This window comes from Ambystoma mexicanum, chromosome 2p (assembly GCF_040938575.1).
Source record: "Ambystoma mexicanum isolate Mex_15411 chromosome 2p, UKY_AmexF1_1, whole genome shotgun sequence".
Lineage (NCBI taxonomy): Eukaryota > Metazoa > Chordata > Amphibia > Caudata > Ambystomatidae > Ambystoma > Ambystoma mexicanum.
In genome coordinates this window covers 484217566-484240133 of record NC_090923.1, presented here as the reverse complement: position 1 = coordinate 484240133, position 22568 = coordinate 484217566, and the positions used below count along the sequence as shown (strand labels likewise).

Below are 22568 nucleotides of genomic sequence, written 5' to 3'. Positions count from 1 at the left end.
CCTAAAACCTGCAGGTGCTTGTTTGTAAGTCATATCATTCAGATAAGCAGATAATCAATCCGGGCAGGGTCTGTTTGTTAACAGCCCTGCACTTCTGAACACTGACAAAGCCAACAAAGCTGCTCCATCTTGGGTAGATGAGGCAAAGGGAAGATCTCTCTCTCTCTCTCTCTCGTCCGGAGCGATCGAAATGACGGTTGACACAAACACCCTCAATCTCCTGAGGACGAGTGGGATGACAGGAATTGGATGGAATGCATAGAGGATATGTGCTCAGAGAGGCCCAGCTTCACCTCACTGAGGCCCAACAAGGCTGAAACATGTGTATGGGGTTGATGTTGGTACTCTTGTTCAGAAAGGAATTGCTATAGCATTTCGGTGCTGGACTGTCCCATGTGGGTAGGACAAAGACTGATATGCAAATGGATATTTCCCATCTGTGAAAAGTACAGTGAGCAAAAAGCAGATGGCTGCAAACTCTCAAAGTGGTCAATAACCACTGAACAGCTGATCATGCCGTGTTCTTTCGAGAGAGGGGCGTCTGCTACCTTTTTTGTATTTTTGGAAGGAACGTGGGGTTGGTCACCTTAAGTTACACCTGGGGGCAACCAGACGTGGACTCCCTGCTCACTGTGCTCAGAGAGGCACAGCTTCACCTCACTGATGAGGCCTAACAAGGCTGGAACACGTCTATGGGGTTGCTATTGGTACTCTTGTTCAGAAAGGAATTGCCATAGTATTTCAGTGCTGGACTGCCCGTGTGGGAGGGACAAAGACTGATATACAAATGGATATTTCCCATCTGTGAAAAGTACAGTGAGCAAAAAGCAGATGGCTGCAAACTCTCAAAGTGGTTAATAACCACTGAACAGGTTATCATGCCGTGCTCTTTCGAGAGAGGGGCGCCTGCTACCTTTTTTGTATCTATGTATGCTTAGAGGATATCAACTTCCACACTCCAAGCAATCTGTCACCAAAGCCCCCTTTGAGGGAATTCCTCTGGAGCATTAAAGATTTCTCTGTTGGTTGACACTTAAGGCGTAGATGTCCACCTGAGGGTCCCTCAACAGGAGATGATCTTGCCCAGAATTGTCTTAAACATTTCCCGCTTTTGGGAAAATAAAAATGCCCGATTACAATTGTGCAACAATGTTCTCCATAAAGGCACCATAGGCTGCTGAAATGGAGATGTTTTTCTCCAGAGCCATAGTTACATTTCATCCCTGCACAGAGATAGAAACCCCATTACACTTTCCTTCTGGAGATGACAATGCATGGCCGCAGGGTTGGCTGTCACAATCTGGACACAACTGTCCCACATAGAGGGAAGAAAAGCATAAGGTCCAACATGAATACTCTTACTAATTGCGACAGCATGCAAAACTTTCATGCCGGGTTACGGTAGCCCTGTGTAGGCGTTCACCCCCAGACATAAGGCACAAGATACTGTGTCTTATTATCCAACAAAACATGTAACGGTGCACGGCTCTGCATGAAAAAGTAGTATTTAACCGTAAAACACCTTTAAGATAACGTTTCAAAAATATTTTTTTTAGAGAGTGACAGTATAACTGTCATTTTCACAGTTAACCGATTTAAGTGCCGAACCCTTGAGCACAATACAGTGATCACAACGGCCCCTAGCCACGAGAGGATGATGAACCAATTTGCGGGTTGGACTATGAACCCAATGTAAGTATTGAACCCATTAGGAGTACCTGAACTGATTAGTTCTCCCCGTTTGATTCTACATTGTATGTATAACTCAGTGTCGAGGCATCAAAAGTGTGTTCTTCAGACCAATAGTACTGTCTGCATTAAAACCACTTGTCTTAGATCTCAATCAAAGGTCTGGTTTATCCTTTTATGCCCCCTCAGGTCATGAATGGGACAGCAGATTAAGACCGCTATTGCTCCACTCACCGAGTCAAAATAGTAACTCGGGTAAGTGTTAGAGCTATGCTATTTTATAATTAACTGATATCACAGATGGTGAAGAACTATTAGTAGCCTCAGCACCCCTATTAAATTGTGTTTTCCCTTTCCCGTCCCTTACTCTGCAGTTTCACAGTGAGAGAAGTGAACCTTTCCTAAACCATGCACTAATAAGGAACAGTAATTCTTGCGACACAGCTACCCGATTAAATCCCCTGAAGAATTTCCCCCAATATGTCAATTTTGTTGCTTTGTATGGGAAAGAAACATGTTGGGTATATTTTAAGCATTGACATCGATATACTGTTCTAATCAGTGTGTCTTTTAATCCATTTTTGCACCTATTTAGTGTTTACAATGTGCGAAGCAATTTTTGATAATGATTGCTTGTGTTATGTTTTTTTACTATATTGGTCTAGTTGTAATAACTATCTTATAGGTTTTTTGTATTTATTCACATGTGCAAGTTGCCTATTTTGGTATAGCTGAAAGAATTGCTAAATTAAAAGCCACAAGTGTATTATTGTTGGTAGAGAACCGTTTATTAACTTTTGATAAAAAACTAAAATTAACATTTTGGTATAAACATGTTCAGTAAAAATAAATGTGTATGATTGTAATAAATAATGTGAAATAAGGCAAGTAGGTTCAGAGAGATTATTTAATTGTTAATCTCCCATTGGGAAGCTTGCTTCTCCTCAGGTGCGTACTCTGCAGAAAGGAAGGCCATTAGTACCAGTCTCATATGTTTGAGTTTTTAATCCAGGGAAGACCGGCTTGTTTTGCTAACCCCATTAGTTAACTAGTCTTTCTGTACGGCCAGACGTCGTGGAACCAGATTTTCTAAGTATTCCCAATTTATGTACTGAGGTGGCTTAATGTATTAACCAGAACAAGAATTATACATATAGTGATATGAGACCTTTTTATCGCAAGTGCCCAACACAACGGCTCTCGATGAAACAAAGTTATGATGAAAAATATGTAGAATAATTATTGGCTAGGTCATCACTGTTTGCCACAGATGACAGTTCTCCACTCACCAATGTGAGCAGTTGGGACGAACTGGTGCAACTAAAAAAAACAAATTATCAGAACCGAACTGCATAGTACCATAATGCTGGAATATCTGAGGAATGGAGCATTGCCACAAGGCTTAGTAGTGCGGAATGAGCTACGCCTATTTTTGAGAAATAAACAATTCCACATTCAGTGGAGCTATATTGCCAATAAATGTGGACGTGACTGGCTAATTCTAATCATTGACGCTAATGAAATGTCAGATAAGTTCTCCAAGGAGCTAACAACTTTAGAGAACGAGATTTAAAAAATGGGTTCATCTAGACTAATTTAAGAAAAAGATTGATGGTACCACTGAAGAGATGGCAGAATTTAAAGAACAAACTGTCCGTGATAGGGTGAGACGACTAAAAAAAGACCTAGCTGGTTATGTCCCGACGTATGAACGGGACTCAGACCAGAAGCAGAGTAAACATGTGCGTTTTTGGGATGACTTCCTTTAACTCGGGTAGCTCTGGAGAAGACAGCAATAACAGCGACAGAGGCAATACTAAGAACAACAGAGACAGGGACTAGCGGGAGAGGACGGTCGCAGAATCAGCGTAGACCCCAAAGAGGTTATGACCTTAGAACCAGGGACACTTCGGCCTCTTTTTTAGACAGGGACCAACTACCCTAGGACTACGAACCCAGACAAACAAGGAACAGCACTGCTTACTAGTGAATCTGTCCAACTACATTCCTACACAGGAAGAGGTCTAAAGTGTTAAACATAGGGTTCGGGTTTGTAATCTCTAACCTTTATGACAAATTTACCACCAGACTTGAACCACAAAATCTGTTTAGAAAGGTAAATCTAAAACCATACTTTCAAGAATATCCATTTGAAGATGGTGATATAAATAGTGACTACATAATCCATCTACTTTTTGCCCGCCCAATACAAGCCACAATCCTGAATCTGTTGTCTTTGAACAGGGCATTCTAGCTGATTTAACTACCATGGAAGCAGACATTTCTCAGAATAAAGGTCTTTCATAATCTGAGTAGGAAAGAAGAAGAAGCTGAGTAGGAAAGAACAAGAAGCTATCGCATCTCTAAGAACTAATAATATAATCATAAGGAAAGCGGATAAAGGAGGAGTTATTGTACTGCTAAATCGCAGTGATTATATAACAGAATACGAAAAACAACTTAGCGATGGACTATTTTTAACAAAATCAAGGAAGATCCCACAGAACGCCTGAAGGTGTTAATCAACAACAAAATAGACAAAGCCAAAGAACGCAACTGGATAACGCACAAATAAGCAGATCAACTAAGAATCCGAATATTCCACAATTTTACATCTTACCAAAAACTCATAAGACACTAATCAATCCACCAGGACATCCTATAGTCTCTGGAAGAGGATCTGTACTAGAACCACTGGCTAAATTTGCGGACCATTTTTTGAAAGGCTATTTCACGGAGATGCACTCCTATCTACAACACACCATGAGCATTATTAACCCACTACAACCAAAGTACTGACCTGCAAGTAACATGAGATGTCGTTTCACTATATACTAAAATTCCACAGCAAGCGACACTGGAAATGAGAGAACTACTGCTATCCAAGCGACTGGATGGTGTTACCCCTAATTTTTTCATCCTATGGTCCTCAGAAATGGCACTCACTGAAAATTATTTCCAGTTTAACAACAAGTTTTACAAGCAAATACACGGGACCGCAATGGGCCCAGCAGTATCGCCCACTCTCGCTAATCTGTACGTGGAAATACTAGAAAGCAAAAATATCCTAATTGCCACAAATCCTCTTTTAAAACGGATAATAGAGTGGAAAAGTTACAAAGATGACATGTTTCTCCTTTGGCACGGTGACAAGTTGAGTCTTGATGTGTTTTTCAACTGGCTAAATACATTAAATCCTTATCTACTTTTCACACTTACAAAAAGCCACACTGAAGTAAACTTCCTAGATGTAACACTCTACAGAGACAACCAAGAAGGAAGGATGAAAATGAGATCATTTCACAAACTGACAAAAACTCATTGCTGTCCTTTGATCGTTTTCTCTCGAGGCATGTACGTGAGAATCTCCCAATTGGGCAATACTTAAGATTGAAACGGAACAGTACCACCCATGAAGAATTTGACAAGAAAGGTAACATGTTAAGTAAGACTCTACTTAAACAGGACTATCCATAAAAACGTGTCAAAACGCATTTAAAAGAGCACACAATAACAACAGGTAGAGCCTATTAGAGTATAAACCATTATTAGAGGAGAACAAGTTACTCTCTTATCTGGTAACGTTCTTTCGATGGGATGGTCCAACGACGTATTCCATATCTATGACAGGTAATGTCCACAGCTGTGCTGCTTCGGAAAATGTTCGGCGTCTGGGTCCTGCGTCAATAACGTCGATGCACCGTCCCCGAGGACCTCCTCCGACGGCCGACGTCACCCGATGTGATAAGTAGGACGCACGTAGCCTCAGTTGTAGTTTTTCCCCCCCAGAACGCGACACCAGTTTTCTGCTAGTCAGACACACAAGGCCTTGCGGACAGCAAGCTGCAATCGCATAAGAAATTTTGCAGCGGGGAAGGTAGGGAGGGAGCGATATGGAATACGTCGTCGGACCATCCCATCGAAAGAACGTTACCAGGTAAGAGAGTAACTTGTTCTTCGAGGGGATTGGGTCCTCCGACGTATTCCATATCTATGACAGACTCCCAAAGCAGTACCAGAGCAAGGAGGAGGGAAAGAATTTAGAATCAAAATTTAGAATAGCCAATCAAATAGCAGAGCAAAGGACCGCCTTGCCAAAGGCCAGATCCTGTCCTCGGATGGAATCGAGGGAATAGTGACGTACAAATGTATGTACTGAAGTCCAGGTGGCTGCATCATAGATGTTGCGAATAGGAACACCCCTCTGCAGGGCAGTAGATGCAGCCATACCCCTGGTAGAATGGGCCCGCAAGCCTTACCTGCCAGTGATAACACTCTGAGATGGCCAAAATAATCCAGCGAGACAAAGTCTGTTTCGTCACAGCTTGCCCCAAACGCTTTCCAGCGTAACCAATAAAGAGTTGATCGTCCACTCTGACCTGGGACATGTGTGAAACATAAAAGTTTAAAGCTCTCCTAGGATTAAGCCTATGGAGCCTCTCCTCTACCTTACCAGGATGCGGAGGAGGATAGAATGCCGGAAGAACAACCTGGGCCAAATGAAATTCCGTCACTACCTTCGGAAGAAAAGAAGGATGAACTCTAAGGACAACCCTGTCCTTGTGAAATACAGTGAAGGGTGGCTTAACTGAAAGTGCCTGTAACTCACTCACTCTGCGAGCGGAAGTAACCGCAACCAAAAACACAGTTTGCAGAGTTAACGGTCTCAAAAGGCAAGAATGCAAAGGCTCAAACGGAGCACCCATAAGAAACTTAAGAACAAGGTTCAAATCCCAACCAGGCACCAGAAAAGGTGACGAAGGGAACACATTAGTGAGCCCTTTCAAAAGCGGAGAAATTAAAGGAATCTTAAAATAGGAACATTCTTCAGACGAGCGCTTAAATATGGACAGCGCCACCAGGTAACCTTTAATGGTCCCCACTTGCAAGCCCCTGTGGGCCAAGGAAAGCAAAAAAGACAGAACCATGGGAATGTCGCACTCAAAAGGATCCACATTCTTAACTCTGCACCAGTCGCAGAACTTCCGCCAATGGCAACGGTACAGAGACTTAATTGCCGGCTGCCTGGCCAAAGCAACACCTCCATCACGTCTTCAGGGAGGTCCGAATCCTTATACCTCAACCTTTCAGAAACCAAGCATGAAGGTTGAGGGATCCGACCTCTGGATGGAGAACCTGACCCCCCTCCCGTGAGAGCAGATCGTCTCGCTAGGGAAGACGACGTGGAGGGCAGATGGACAAGTCGAGAAGGTCCGGGTACCACGTCCTGCGGGCCCACGCCGGAGCAATGAGGATCATCCGGGAACCGAACCTCCGTAACCTACGCAGTACTTGCGGGATGACGGTGACTGGAGGAAACGCATACAGCAGTGGGAATGACCACTCCACCACGAACGCGTCTCCTAGGCTCCTTTTGGAGGAAATTCCCGCAAGCAGACCCTTTCACACTTCCGGTTGACATTGGAGGCGAAGAGATCCACTTGAGGGGTCCCCCAAAGGGCGAAGATCTCCAGGAGAATCTCCTGAGCCAGCTCCCACTCGTGAGAGATCGTGCTCTGCCTGCTCAGAGCGTCCGCCGTCTTGTTGTCGTCTCCGGCCAGATGAACAGCCAAGATTAAAACTTCCTGCTGGATGGCCCAGAACTCGAGCTCCATCGCCTCCCTGCACAGAGGAAGTGACCCTGCACCCCCTTTTTATTGAGGTAGTGCATGGCCACCGTGTTGTCCGTTAGAATCAGGACACTCTTTCGTCGCACAGTCGGCAGAAAAACCTTCAGGGCTAGCCTGTCGGCCCTCAGCTCCAACAGATTAATATGGAGTCTGGACTCCGACGGAGACCAACGACCGCTGACTGTCAACTAGTTGGCATGAGCTCCCCATCCCGTGAGGGATGCGTCCGTCACGATCGTCACCTCCGGCTAGGGCAGCAAAAATGGGGCCCCCTTCATCAGATTGCCTTCGACAGCCCACCACAGAAGGTCCTGGGCGACCGAGGGCGGCACCTGAACAGGGTCCGACATCCTGCCGGAGGACTGAGACCACTGGAGCTTGAGTGCCCATTGCAAAGATCTCATCCGCAACCTGGCCTCTGGCACCAGAAGAATGCAGGATGCCATGAGGCCGAGCAGTCTCAAGAACTCGGACGCGGGAGAGTCTGGGCAAGTTGAAACTTGTGCACCATCTGCTGAATGTGAAGAGCCCTCACCTGGGGAGGAAAACACTGCCCCAGGGTTGTGTCGAGCACTGCTCCGATGTACTGGAGCCGCTGTGTTGGCATCAAATGGGACTTCTTTAAATTGAGGGAGAAGCCCAGCCTGTGAAGGGAGTGGCAGGTGACGGGCAGATGATCCAGGACTTGCTCAGGAGAGCTCCCCCTGATCAACCAATCGTCCAGGTAGGGTTAGACGTGAATCCCCCCCCCCTTTCCTGAGATGCGCTGCTACCACCACCATGAGCTTGGTGAAAACCCTTTGGGCGGAGGTCAATCCGAACGGCAGGACCCGAAACTGAAAGTGCGAGTCGCCAACCGCGAACCTCAGGTACTTCTTGTGCGTGGGATGGATCGGCACATGGAAGTAAGCGTCATTGAGGTCGAGAGACACCAACCAGTCCTGCAGTTGAAGGGCCTGGAGGACTTGAGAGAGAGTAACCATCTTGAACTGAACTTGTCCTTCCTGAGGAGTTTGTTCAAACCGCGCAAGTCCATGATGGGTCTCAATCCCCCGTCTTTCTTTGAAATCAAACAATAAGGGGAATACCATCCCTTGTCCCTCTCCGCTACAGGCACCAGTTCTATGGCGCCTTTCTCCAGCAGGGCTTGAATTTCCTGCGCAAGGAGCGGATCCGGACTCTTCAAAGAGAGGTTCCCAGGTGGATTGTCGCGAGGCCTCTGCCGAAAGGGAAGACAGTCGCCGTGGGTTATGATCTCCAGAACCCACACATCTGAAGTAATGGCACGCCACTCTACAAGATGCTGCGACAGCCTTCCCCCAACCGGCGCACAATGGGACCTGGCCTCATGACTGAGTGGTAGCGGCTGCGGTGTTGCCTGAGGGCAAAGAAGCAACTGCCAGAGCGGCCTTGGCACCTCGAGTACCCGGTTTTCCACCTCTGGCACTCTTACGGTGGCCTCTTTGACTGACAGCTCCTCTCGCTTTACTGAAGGATGTTTAATAGCGAAAGGAACCTTGTTAGGGAGAATTCTCTGTTAAGGCTGATTCCCCAAACCTAGTGAGCCCCCCAGCAGTTTTGCTGAATTTCTGGGGTTTATTTTTTTCTACTGCTAAGAGTGAGACTCTTTTCCTCCTATTTGAGATATCCTTCGACTTTGTAATGTGTTTTATGGGCTATGGGGTCTTTTACTCCATAGGGTTTCTTGTGTTTTTGGTATGTGTGTTACACAGCACCCTCTGTGCAGTAACACAGAGGTGTCATAGTGACCCCCAAACAGACTCCGTACCCTGGGACTGACTACTGTCTCCCAGGGCATGTAAAGTCACCATTGGCTTTACTAGTCCTAAATTGTGAACAGAACCAGTACAAACCATCATATTGAGCGCGTACTGGTAGGGGCAATTCGATTGCCCCTGGGTCTGTTGTTCGAGGCGGCACTCTCCAGTTCCCCCTGAGCGAGTTTTGGCTGGTGGCAGTGGATACTACTTTTTATATTCGACCGCGAATATATTCCTATGGGATTTTCCCATTGTTCAAGGCTAATACTTTTTAAAATAGCCTCAAACATACCGCTGGTTTATTTATTTAATATTAATTCACCGGTTGGTATTTTTTGCCAGAACTCGGTTCCAAAATGGCATTTGTATTCACTTCTGTGCCTCCAACCCGAAGTCGAGCCCTTTGTTCCACTTTGGCGGGCTTTTGCACAGAAGCCCTCCAAAGTGGTGCCACTCTGTCTGGGTACCACATGGGGTGTGGGAGGGGGTTTAGGCACTCTGGACTGAGTTGCCGCGGTAACTCAAGTCGCACTCTTGTATGAATGGCCCAGTGGTGAGCCGCCCGGCTCACCACTTAGCCTGTTTTAGTGACAGCTAGGACTGATGAATGGGGGTTTTCTGCATAAAAGCAGGGCTTTGGGGACTGGGACTTCAGACGTCACCACAGGACCAAAGAATCCGAAGAGGGAGAAGCTGAGCCGACCTGCAACGACGACACCACCGGTGGAGCCCTGCTGAACCTACTCACCACTTTGTCCAACGACAGAGGAGATCTTCATCTCGAAGAGTCTTCTTCCTTTGACTGGTGGGGATAACCAGTTTGCCTGTCTTTTCGCCTCCCCAGATCATCTCGTGGCCGCCTTTCCTGTACCAAGCACCCCGGCAACCGGGATACCACGTTTTCCCACTACCGTGAATAAAAGGGTAGTACTTTTTTACCGGAGAACTCCGCAGCTGGTTTCTTCCCTGGCAGTGCAACGAACTTCAGCTTTGCTCCGTGTCGAGATCTTCTCTTCCTCTGGACAACGGCGCAACTTGCATCCACTGCCAGGAACAACTGCCCCCGCTGGAGAATTCTCTCCACTTTCAAGGTACTGTGTCCGCCTGGCCTCCCTCGCAACGGTCTGTGTGGGGTGTCTCGTAAATCCTCATCTTACCACTTGGGTTGGCCCTAGGCTGGCTAACTGAACTTTTCTGCGCTGAACTGATTCCTTTTTAAACTCTCTGCAAGACTTTCCAAGCCTTTTAAACTGTGTGATCTTGGGCGCATTTGTGTTCTACTCTCTCCAAGAGGGAGCCTGGCCTCTGAACTTTTGGCTCACAAGTAGACTGACTTTCCTGCCTTGCTGAGTGCTTCTAAAGTATTGTGTTGTGTGCTGTTCCTAATTTCTGCCTTTCCCCTCCATTTTTCTTAACTTCTTGGAGTGCCATCTTTAGTTAAGCGCCTGCAATGCACCCCGCAGGAAGCGGTGTCGCTTGCATGGTGGGATATGCGACCTGCCGACAGGCGGAGTGCTCTGAAGAGGACGGGGAAGGCGACTGATGCCGGCGCGTCTGGGAATGCCTCGAAGAGGCAGAGGAGTGACGAGACCGACTCCTGGAAGGAGACCCACTGGACTTCCGACAATGAAGCGGAGAGTCGCCTCGAGTCATCCGTCGAAAGCCCCGTAGACCTCGACTTCCGGGGCTTAGACACCCGACCTACCGACAACTTCTTCTTGCGCTCCCGCAAGGCCTCGGCCGTGAGCGACTGGCAGTCGACACAGTCGTCCATATTGTGGGCCTCCCCGAGGCACCAGAGGCAGGCGTCGTGCAAGTCCGTGACCGACATCTTGGACCCACAGTCCCCGCATTTCTTGAAGCCCGGACGCGGGGTGGAAGACGAGGTAGACATCGTTTCACAAACAGATTTTCACAAAAACTGAACAGGTTCAAAGGAACCGAGAAGAATACAACAAACTCCAAAGAGTCCAGGCGTACTGAGATTCACGAAGCGAACACGTTAGCGGAAAAAACGGAACCGAGGCTACGGGCGTCGTGCGTCCTACTTATCACATCAGGTGCCGTCGGAGGTCGTCCTCGGGGACGGCGCATCGACGTCATCAACGCAGGCACCAAAATCTTTCCGAAGCAGCACAGCTGTGGACATTACCTGTCAGATATGGAATACGTCGGAGGACCCAATCCCCTCGAACTAGATTTCCCATAACTTCACGGTAGTTTACCTATGAGGGCCTGGACTAAGTGGTATTCGTCACATATTGTGCAGCACCAGATCGCTAGAAACCAATGAAGACATAAAATGTGGGAAATCAGCCAGTTTTTTGGATGTGCAGGGCCTCAATAGTATTTTCATCTGCAAGGAATATAGAGTTGTTCGAAATTGTTACTTACCGCAGTGACTAACGTACTCTTAGTCCTCAGTCCCCTTTCCTCCATACTGTATGGGCATCTCTTCCTAGGGACGGGATACAGATCCTTTTCCACCAGAAAAACCTTCTTCCCCCTTAAATTTAGAGGCGTGCAGGGGTGCAGCCCTGGGAGAATGCGCTACCCTGACTCTGCCCACCGGCGCCACTACTCAGTCCCCATTGACGCGTCAATAATATTTATTATTGCCTAATGACACCAGTATTATTAGTGGGGAGGATGATGGGACGTATGGAGGAAAGGGGACTAAGAGTACATTAGTCACTACAGTGAGTAACTTGTAATTACTCTGACGTCCCGTTCCCTTTCCTCCATACTGTATGGGCGATGATAACTGAATGCAGCCCCGGGGTGAGGAGGAGACCCTCCTTAAGCAAACAAGTTCCTTAGAACCACCTGTCCGAAGGTAGCGTCTGACTCAGAGCCGGCGTCCAAACAATAATGCTTACAGAAAGTTGAAGGGGTGGCCCAGGTAGCTCCCCTGCTTATGCCCTGCCACGGAACCTGCCGCTGGAATGCAATGGCTGTGTCCTTGGCCCTGACGGCATGGGCGTGCATGTTGGCTGGCAGCGGCTTGTGCAGCCCCGCATAGGCCTCTTTGATGGCCGCAACCATCCACCTCGCGATGGAGGTCTTGGATGCCTGATAACTGGGTCTGGAGCCCCCAAAGGTGACAAAGAGCACGTCCGACTTGCAGAAGCCCTTGGTCCTATCCAGATAGAATTTCAGAGCGCGTCTAACATCCAGACAGTGCAAGACTCTGAACCTTGTCCTTGGGGTCAGCGCAGAATGTAGGTAAGGCTAATTCCTTATTTAGATGGAACGCAGAGGGTACCTTAGGTAGGAACGCCAAGAGAGTCTGCAGGACCACCTTATGCCTGTGGAAAGTGCTGTAGGGTTCTGAAGCCACCAGAGGCTGGATCTAGTGAGCGGATGTGAGACCTACTAGCAGAGCTATCTTGATGGTGACCAGGCTGTGGTCCGTGGATGCCATGGGCTCGAAGGGTTTGTGCGCCAGGGCACACACCACCACATTGAGGTCCCACACAGGGTGTGGTGTTTTGATTGGCGGATAAAGCCTGGATGGCCCGCCAGATGTTTCCCGACTATCGAGTTGGAAGAAGAGAAGACCACCTCCTCTGAATTTCTGTAGGCCCCTAATGATTGATATTTTATTTCTATCGCGCTCGTACACAAGTGTTTCAGAGCGCGACAAGGCAAGGGAGGGGAACAGGGGAGAACAAAACAGCGATCTTACTAGGCCCAGTGACATTGAGAACGCGCAAGTGCATGGGAGAGGGGGGAGGGGAAAAGTGCATGGAAGGGGGGAGAGGTGGAAAGTGCGAAGCAGAGGAGAAACAGATAAATAACAATAAATAAATAACAAAGGCAACAAACAGTGGTAATGCAGCCAGCAATTTGCAAGTGCTAGGTTTATGGCAGCAGACAGGGTAGGTCTGAATAGTGCAGGAAGAAAAAAGGGGGGGCTGTATGGGTACAGATACAGACCCCAGTGCAAGGGGTGGCCCGGAGGCAGTGCCGGAGGGTGGCAGGATGAGCAGGTACCTGGGCCCAAAAGACAGAGGGTGGCCAGGTGCACGGTGCCAAGACAGAACAGATCAGCAGGGGAGAGGGGGCGCAAAGGCAGAAGAAAAGAGGAAGGTCTTGAGGTGCTTCCGGACCCAGAGATGGATCTCCTCATGTTTTAGAGTGGCAGGGAGGCTGTTCCAGAGGGAGGCCCCATGGCTGCGGGATAGGTGCAACATATGTCCCCCTGCACGCCTGAGTGGGCAAGGTGTGCGAGAAAGAGAGCACATCGTCCAGTGTGCACGTGAGGGGATTGACTTCTTTGGAATCTGGCAGTGACAGAACCTGCTCCATTTACTCCTGTAGTGGCCTTGCTACTAGCGTCCTGGATGATCTCCAGGTTAGCCCCAGATAGGTTCAGGTTCTTGAGGGTGATCTGCTCAGGAACCACGCTGCGAGGGCTAGCTTCTGAGGAGCGGGGTGGAGAACCCTGCACCCCTGCTGGGACAGGAGAGATGCTGGGTCAGGCGGAAGGTGAATGGGTGGACGGTCCGAGAGGCTGAGTAATTCGGAGAGCCACAGGCTCACCGGCTCCCATGGCACCATCACTATGATGCTGAGGAGACAAGTCTCCTTTGTCTTGCGGTGTACCTTGGGGATCAGGGGTTTGGGGCAGAAAAGCATAGGCTGTCATGATCTCCCATGGAATCTGCATGGCATCACCCAGGGAGCGTGGGCCTAGTCCCTGCTAAGATGCGAACTGATGGAGCTTCATGTTCCTCCAGGAGGCAAATAAATCCACCTGAGGATGGCCCATGTGTTGAACACCACCTGCAGCACCAGGTCGTTCAATTGCCACTTGTAATTGTCCGCTCCCAGTCTACCGAGTGTCTGCCTCTCAGTTGGCCTCCCCCAGGAGTTGGACGGCCCTGAGGTAGATGTTTTCCAGGAGCCATTACCACATGCTGAGCGCTAGGTTGCACAGCGGAGGAGACCCTGGTACCCCCCTGCTTGTTGACATAGTACATGCTGGTGGAGTTGTCGGTCTGGATCAGGACGGTCCTGCACTCGAACGGAAGGAAGGCCCGGAGGGCTAGCCAAATGACTGAGCTCCAGCCAGTTGCTATGCGACTCCTGCTCGTGCCGGGTCCAGACTCCATGGACGCTGTCTGTCCAGAGTGGCTCCCCAGCCCTCCACGGAGGAGTCCGTAGTAATGGTGACCGGCGGAGTCGGCTGTCGGAATGGCATGCCCCTCCGCAGATTGCAGTCTTTGGACCACCATGTGAGGTTCGAGTGGAGGGAAGGCAGTATGCTGCCCAGCTCTACTTGGGTGCCCCCCTCCTGGTTCCCCTTGGGTGCGTTATTCCCAAACTTGTCCTACCATGGTCTAGCCCCGAGTGGGCGACCATGCCTCAGTCTTAGACAACCTCCTAGGGGGTGTGGGCCACTATGCCCCCCGCTGCTCCTCTGTATCTCAGGGCCTTTGTGCACTGTGTTAGTACTATGCTATGGACACACTAACATAAGCTATTATCATAACCATAAGAATAAACACATACAAATAATAACATGCACACCAAACACTAAGAAATGACATAAGAAATACTCAAATGAAAACACACAAGTCAGTTTCAATTATAATACAATGGAATAAATGTATTTATGCACAACAATGCACGATGCAAACACTACTATAAAGCTAATTCGAATTTGCACCTTCTATGCTTTTGGTACAAATCTACCATGCAGTGTACTAACTGTAAGCCTTACAGGCTTCTATTGCAAGCCGGTGATTAGCTGGATCTATCATGTCTAATGCAATATACATATGGCAAGTGTCAGCATTCAGCATTCCTCTCCAATCCACACCATTCCTCACTCTCTCTCAGACAGACCCTGTCTGATGTCCCCTTCACCAAACCCAAAGCTCTGTGTGAATGTCTGCCCTAATCAATCAGTTTAGGCCATAAACCATACTTCCCATTTGCATGTGTGCCAAGTCTGGTCACTCTAACTGCCTCAAGCCTCTGCCAAGCTCTCGATCTCTCCTCTCATCAGATGCTTCCCCAAGCTTCCGAACACCCAAAGCCATCGGATTCTGCTGCACCAAAAACATCTCTCCCTCAATCTCAGAGTCATCGAAAAGGTCTCTCGATCTAGCTATCAGAGAGCAGCTCCATCCAAAACTCCATCTCCAACAACTAGAAACTCCTAAAGCCTCCCCTCTGGTTATACTGTTCAATGACATATACAAATCCCTATGGTTACATTCGTTTTCTAAGCTAAGATGCCTCTCTGTCTCCGTCAGCATTCTATATCCGAGCCAGTGCCTAAATGTCTGTGTTGCATGTTCTTTCACTCCGTGTTCTGGTCAATCAGTGTGTGTTCCGTCATTGTGACATTTGTCATCATATCTACTAGCATATCTCCTTCTGTCTGCGAAGCATCCTACCATCTATTCATATTTCTCCATTCACTATCCCTGAAATTCCTCTCTCCTCAGAGAGCAAACCATCTCTCCTCTCCATGCAAAAGCACTCCCTGCTGCCCATGGAGCTACCCCCACCTTTTCTGTCTGTGCTGTCTGTGAACAAGGCCTCCAAGATGCTGATAAATGCAGGCCGCATTCCATTCACTCTTGCTCAGGCAAAAGCTACGACTTTCCTGCCAAACCTCTGTTTACATAACTTCGCTCACATCCTACCATAAACAATTCTTCCGTGGAACGAACAGCTTCTAGTGTCCATCTGTGCACAGGCCTCATGCATTCTCTATAGTGCCTAGCATGTTTCTCTCAGCCTAAGCGCTACATAAATGGCATAATACATAATTCTAAAAGCATCTCTTTCAACATATATGGCAATAACATAACTAAGCAAAACCTTCACATAACAGGGCCTATTTCTCTCTTCAAATGCATGGTTCAAGTGGCAGAATAATGTGGATAGTCTAATGTTACTTCATGTACTCCTAATCAGTACTAATCAGAATGTATGATGGATAACTAAAAAGGGAGCAATAATGGATAACTGGATCCCTAAATGGATAGGTAATGATGGGTAATGATTCCCTAATGATAACAAACCAGGCCTCTCCATTCTATCAGATTCTACAGGCGTGGCCTTCATCAGGATAAAGACTTTGCAGTGTGCGAGCTGTTCTTATCGAATTCCTCATTGGTGGAAGAGGTCATTACCATCGAAAGGAAGGTCCAATATGCGATCCTGGATGTCAGGGTTAAACTTAGTAGCCCGAAGACAGGCCGTCCATCTCATGTCCGTGGCGATGCAGATGGCCCGGCAAGAGGTATCGAGGAGGGCCACTGCATACTCCATGATGTCCTGTGCTACCAGCCCGGATTCTCCTAGACCCGCATTGAATCGTCCCTGGCTCTGCACTGGAAGTTCCAGAAGGAAGTCTGCCATTTCCCACCACAACCTCTGGTAAGCGGCTGCCAGCATGGCATCCGCGTTGGATTGACGAAGGTGCAGGGAGGCGTTGGAGTACAGCTTTTCCCCATACGCCTCCAAGATCTTCTCCTCCTTGCCGAGTAGTGCCGAGGACGAGTTGGCCGAAGACGACTGAGGCTTAGAGTAGAGTGACGCCGCAGCGGTCACCGACGAGTGCGGCTGGGAGTGCGTTGATATCAAGAGTGTATCCCCCTCCATCTGTCTATACTTGGCATCGAGGCACCGATTGATAGGCTGGGCCGAATGTGGCTTGAGCCAACCTTTCTTGGCCAGAGCGACAACGTCCTTCTGCATCGGGACACCCATCTTGGTAGGGGGTCTTAGGGAGAGGACTTCTGCCAATACCCCTCCTTGGGCTGCTTTACCTCGGGATGAGGAAGGCCCAGATATTCTGCCAAACCTGCAAGCCTTTTGTAAAAAGGCCTTCGCTGACGACGGCCTGCCAGGGTCCTCCTCCTCATCTTTATCCGCCTGGGTGTCCAGCTGGTCCGCTGCAGGAGGAGGAGTGCTGGGCGCCATGAGCTGCCGTGTCGAGACCGGAGACTGCTGCAGAGATTGGCTCAGAACTGGCTGCACTGGGTGCAGATTTGAAGGAGCCGGCAACAGGGGCTGCGCTGGGGCCTGTGGTGCCGTAGCCATGGGAGGAATGACTATAGGCGCTGGTGGATTGACCGGAGGGAGCAAGTCCCTGGTTGACACCAATCCCACCTTGAAACTCGCTCACTCGCCTGCTCTGTTCCTAGGCGTGGCATCGGATGAGCGGCCATGCTGTCTGGCGCAGCGGCCTTTTTGTCGGGCTGCGTGCCAAAGTCGTGGTACATGGCCCTCCGGACACGGACTCGCCTAAGCCTCTTGGTGTTGGAACATGAGACCTATCCTGCACCTCAGGTCTAGATCTGGAAGGCGTACCGCCCTCAGCATTGTCGCCAGTAGTGCTGCATGCAGGCGCCCCCTTGGACACGATGCTGGTACTAGGGAGAAGCCCCCCAGGTGTAGACCTGGTAGAACCACCTTGCAGTCCCTCAGCACTGACACCGGTAGAGGCCGTAAGGCCAGTAGCTGGGTTAACCTCGGTGCGTGTGCTGGTAACAGAACCCGACAGGAGTCGCCCTTACGGGGTGCAATGGAAAATAATGCCCCTCCTTGTGCCTCGATCTCTGCCGGACTAACTTCTTCAAAGCGTCTGGAGGTGACGTTTGGAAGAGTTCCCCTCCACCTGGCTAGCCTGTTCTTCAGTGCACGTGGAGTCAGAGTCGCGTCTGGTGCAACCCTCCCAGCCGTGGTCAGAGCCAAGGCAGGGGAGGCAAAGAGCGTGGGGATCAGGAGTGGGAAAGAGTCCCTCGCAGTGTGAATATAATTACCATGTGTTTAATTTGTTCTCACGGCACACACGAGACGAAACTGGGAAGCATGCATTAATTGAACACGGCATTCTAGAGCCATTGATCAACATGTTTTTTCAGGACTCGGCCACTGACGCTTACTAATTGCCACAGCATGGGAAACTCTCACGCCGGGTTCTGGAAGCCCTGTATAGGCGTTCACCCAGAGACATAAGGCACCAGATACTCTGTCTTATTATCCAACAAAACATGTAACCGTGCACGGCTCTGCATGAAAAAGCAGTATTTAACTGTAGAACACCACCTTTAAGATAACGTTTCAAAAATATTTTTATTAGAGAGCAACAGTTTCACTTTGTCGTTTTCACAGTTAACTGACACAAGTGCAGAATCCCTGAGCACAATACAGTGATCACAGTGGCCCCTAGCCACAAGTGGAGGATGTACCAATCCACGCATTGGACTATGAACCCAATGTAAGTGTTGAACTGATTAGTTCTCCCCGTTTGTTTCAACATTGTATGTATAACTCTGTGTCGAGACATCAAACGTGTGTTCTTCAGACCAATAGTACGGTCTGCATTAAGACCACTAACCCTTACATCTCAATCAAACGTCTGGTTTTTCCTTTTATGCCCCCTCAGGTCATGTATGGGACAGGTCATGTTGGCTGTCTTCATTGGAGTCTACCACTGCAACTGAAGATCCGAAGAAGGACGTCTGCAGCCACTTCCAGCGACCTCCAGAGCCATCTGAGTAACTGCTGCAGTCCCAACCTCAACATCTGTGCATCAGGGAAGCCCCTAAGCAGATGACTTTCTCTCTTGGACTGGTGGGCCTAACCAGTCCCAAGACGAACTGCATTTTGCGCCCTCCCTGGAAGAGCTGCGACCTGAACGGCCCGCAATTCACCAATACCCGTGGTCCTGTGCCATTTTGCAGTGCAACGTCAACCAAAGCGTGGTTTCATCCAAAACTTTGCAGGCATTCTACCGGAACTCCAGAGACTGGATCCCACCCCTGAAAGTACCCTCTGCCGAGACGAGGACTGAGAACTGGAATAAAGTCTACCATACGACGACTGGCTTCTGCCCGAACTTTGAAAAAGGCACCAACACGCCAGTGCTGCGAAGATCTTCTGCTGGGCCTACTTGAGCGCAACCATCATATCCATTGGAAGTTCTTTTCTTCAGTCGCCACGACCAAGAAGCACAAACAGCGGTCCGCTGTCGCCTCTCCTTGTGGACCGTCTTTCTGCACAAGTTTCTTCACTGATAAGGTACTGTTCTGCCCCTAGTACTTACCTGCGGCCTGCTCTCTAAATTTTGTGCTTCAGAGGGTAGGTGCTACTTGCACCCCACCGCCCCCCCCAAGGCCTACATTGAGCTACATTGGTGTAGACAACTCTTTGTGCTCTAGGCCAAACAAATCACATACTACTTAAAAACTCTTCATAGACTCTGCCTTGTTTGCTGCTTAGCTGCTTTTTCCTTCCTCCTCCCTTAGTCACTGGAACCCATGGCCTCCCTTGAATCTGTGAGATTCTCCTAGAATAGGAATTGACTTTTGAAGATTGGTTAAGTAGGGATTAACTAAAGTTATACCAGTTGGTCTGAAGTTTACATACTTGTTTCAGAAGTTTCTGCTAGTTTGTTTTACTTTTAAAACTATTCCAACATATATTTCTTCCCTTTGGATATTACAACTATCATATTTTTAATGCTACTGTGTGATAGTACTTGCCTTACTTAAACGTATTGGCTTTAGTCTCCAGAGGATAGCTCAGGGGCAATGTGCTTGCCTTGGCAGCAAGACGACCCGAAGCACCGCAGGTGCGATCCCCGGGTCCATGCTTCGAAACCTCTGGGTATTAAGCGAGTTATAAATAACCTATCATATCATTTCATATACAATAAATGCTTTTATTTTATATAACTGCTAGTGTGTAAGTGTTTCCTTGAACTAAGTTTATGCTCTGAGTCCTGTGTGCCTCACTACAGCACTCATCCCTCCTCGACTACGTCTGGCTGTTCAGCCAATGCTACCAAACCTTTGGGTAATTCATCCAAGGTAGGATTTCTAATGTCTTGTCTCTGACAGGACTTTACCAAAACCTCTTAGCAGACACATCTGGGCATTGTTTTGTTACATTTTCAAGAAACTCATATTTCTCTAGAACAAGAAATCTACACAACACAGAATGACAGTGCATATATGTTTATTACATATTGCAATGTATATTTTAAATTCATTAGCAAGCACATGAAAACATGCATTGATAAGCTACTTTTTAACTAATAATTGAAAACACTATTGAGCAGTTTATGACTTCACAGGAAAAGTTTTAAGTAGTAAAGCATGTTTTGGCAAGTAGACTAGAAAACATGAATCGCCGTAGCTGGCAGCTTTTGAGTATTTTCCCTATAACTGCACAAACTCACATCTGCCATTTAAATTTCTGTCAGCAAAGTGTAAACTCTCGGCCCTGCATGGGGAACAGCACATGTAAATGTAGCGTCATCATCTGTGGTCATGCACTTGGAGGTGCATATTGCCAGCAACTACACCTTTCGTTCTGTTGCAGTATTACATTTTTGCAGGAACCATTGCTGCTTGAAGACGGCTTTAAAATTCACCATTATACACATACAATGTTCAGTTTTTGGCATGCATTGTTGCAGCCTGGGTGAAATAATTTAAGCAGGAACTGCTATTGGTTATTGAAAAGGCAACCATTAATAAAATAAAAGAGCTTTGTGTAAGCAACCGGAGTCCGTTTTATCCAGCTCTGTGGCGAGTTAGGGCAATCTGAAAGGGGCCGCTAGTGTAAGGTTTGCTCTACTAGTAGCCTAGAGTATTGTATCTTGTCTTTCGAGAATCTAAAAGGGACGTCGACATGGGCGTGCCTGTAACAATATCCCTACGTGACGTGTAGTGTACCTAAAATCCCTCACGTGTCGAGGTCCTTCAGATTGTATTTTATCTCCCATGAGGGAGCCTATGACTATCGTGAGTGAGTACAGAAAAGAGAGAAAGTAGTAAGATGTCTATGTTCCTTCCATCCGAGCGGGGAGCAAGGGTGGGCGCATGTGAATCTAAGCAGATACATTCATCAGAAATTCTTTTAAGGTAAGTAATGCATGTCTTCTGATGCTTGTTAATCTGCTTAGAATCGCATGGTGTGCATAGTCTAGCGAGTAGTACCCAGAGTTGGAGGTGGGTTGTGAGAAGGAACAGTAGTGAAAATATGTCTTAGTACTGCTTGTCCCAACTGAGAATCAGACCAAGAATGAGTGTCTAGGCAATAGTGTTTTGTAAAGGTGTGTACAGAAATCTAGGTTGCCCCTTTGCAAATGGACTCTAGGGGACCATTTGCAATTAATGCTATAGAAGCCCCAGTGCCTCGAGTAGTATGCGATCTAGGCTTGAAGGGCAGTTCTCTCTTAGCAAGAGTGTAACAGAGTATGATGCATTTGACAATCCACCTAGAGATAGATTTGGAGACAGGGTCTTCTTCTCTACCTGCTGCCACTGAAACAAAAAACTGATTTGTCTTTCTTAGTGGTCGAGTTCTTTCCATGTAAAACATGACTGCTCTGCGTACATCCAGTGTGTGCAGGCTTCTTTCTCCCATGTTCGAGGGCTTCGTAAACAACGTCTGGTAGTTCTATGGATTGGTTCACAAGGAACTTTGAAATGAATTTCGGCGCAAACCTAGGGTGAGTGCCCAGAACCACCTTATCTCTTAACTGTTACAAAGGGGTCTAGAACTGAGAGCGCATGCAGTTCACTTACTCTCCTAATAGAAGGAATAGCTATTAAAAAGGCTGTCTTGTAGGTGAGATCTTTGAGACTTGCTTTATGCATGAGCTCGAAAAGGAGACCCCATAAGTCTAGTCAACACCACGTTTAGGTCCCATCCGGGAGCTGGGTTAGAAATGGGAGGGTGAATTCTTTTTACTCCCTCCATAAAAGCCTTAATAACTGGTATCTTCCACCACAACACCTGTTGTGATGTAGTGTAGGCTGAAAGAGCAGCTAAGTGAATCTTTAGAGAGTTAAAGACCAGGCCTGAGTCAAGTAAATGAGTCAGGCACAAAACAATTTGTGTAGGAGAGCAGTCAATGGGGTTGATGCTCTTAGAGTTGCACCAGATGACAAAATGCGTCCATTTACTGGAATAGCAATATTGTGTTAGGTTTTCTTGCCTCCCTGAGTATGTCCATACATCTCCGATGTGCCCGAACCCTATAACGTCAGGAGCCAGGCTGCTAAATTCAATGTCTGTGGGCATGGGTGAAGTGCCTTCCCTTTGTCTTGCGACAACATGTTGTACGGGCAAAGCAGTTTCATTGGAGGAGATAGGGACATCTCCATCAGATGAGCGAAACAGGGTTAGCAGGCTCAAATGGGGGCCACCAATATCATTGTGACTGGTTCCTGGTGCCACGTGTGCACTATTTTGTTGAGTAGGGGAGTTGGGGGGGGGGGTGGGGGTTACCGTAAACACATTTCCCTGACCATGTTATCCAGAGTCCGTTCCCCTTGGAACGGTTCTGGGCGTACCTGGAGGTGTAATCGTGGCATTGAGCGTTCTCCAGAGTTGCGAACAAGTCGATCTCTGGAAACCCCCATTCTGCGAAAACATTGGAGACAATGTCTTCGTGTAATCACCATTCATACTCTATTGGTAGTCG

General features: G+C 48.0%; 1 protein-coding gene across 20 annotated transcripts in view; it reads right to left on the bottom strand.

The window, feature by feature from the left end:
• NOL8 (nucleolar protein 8) overlaps positions 1–22568 on the bottom strand; it is a 1066580-nt gene that overhangs the window by 132826 nt on the left and 911186 nt on the right. The gene's annotated exons all lie outside the window — the stretch shown is intronic.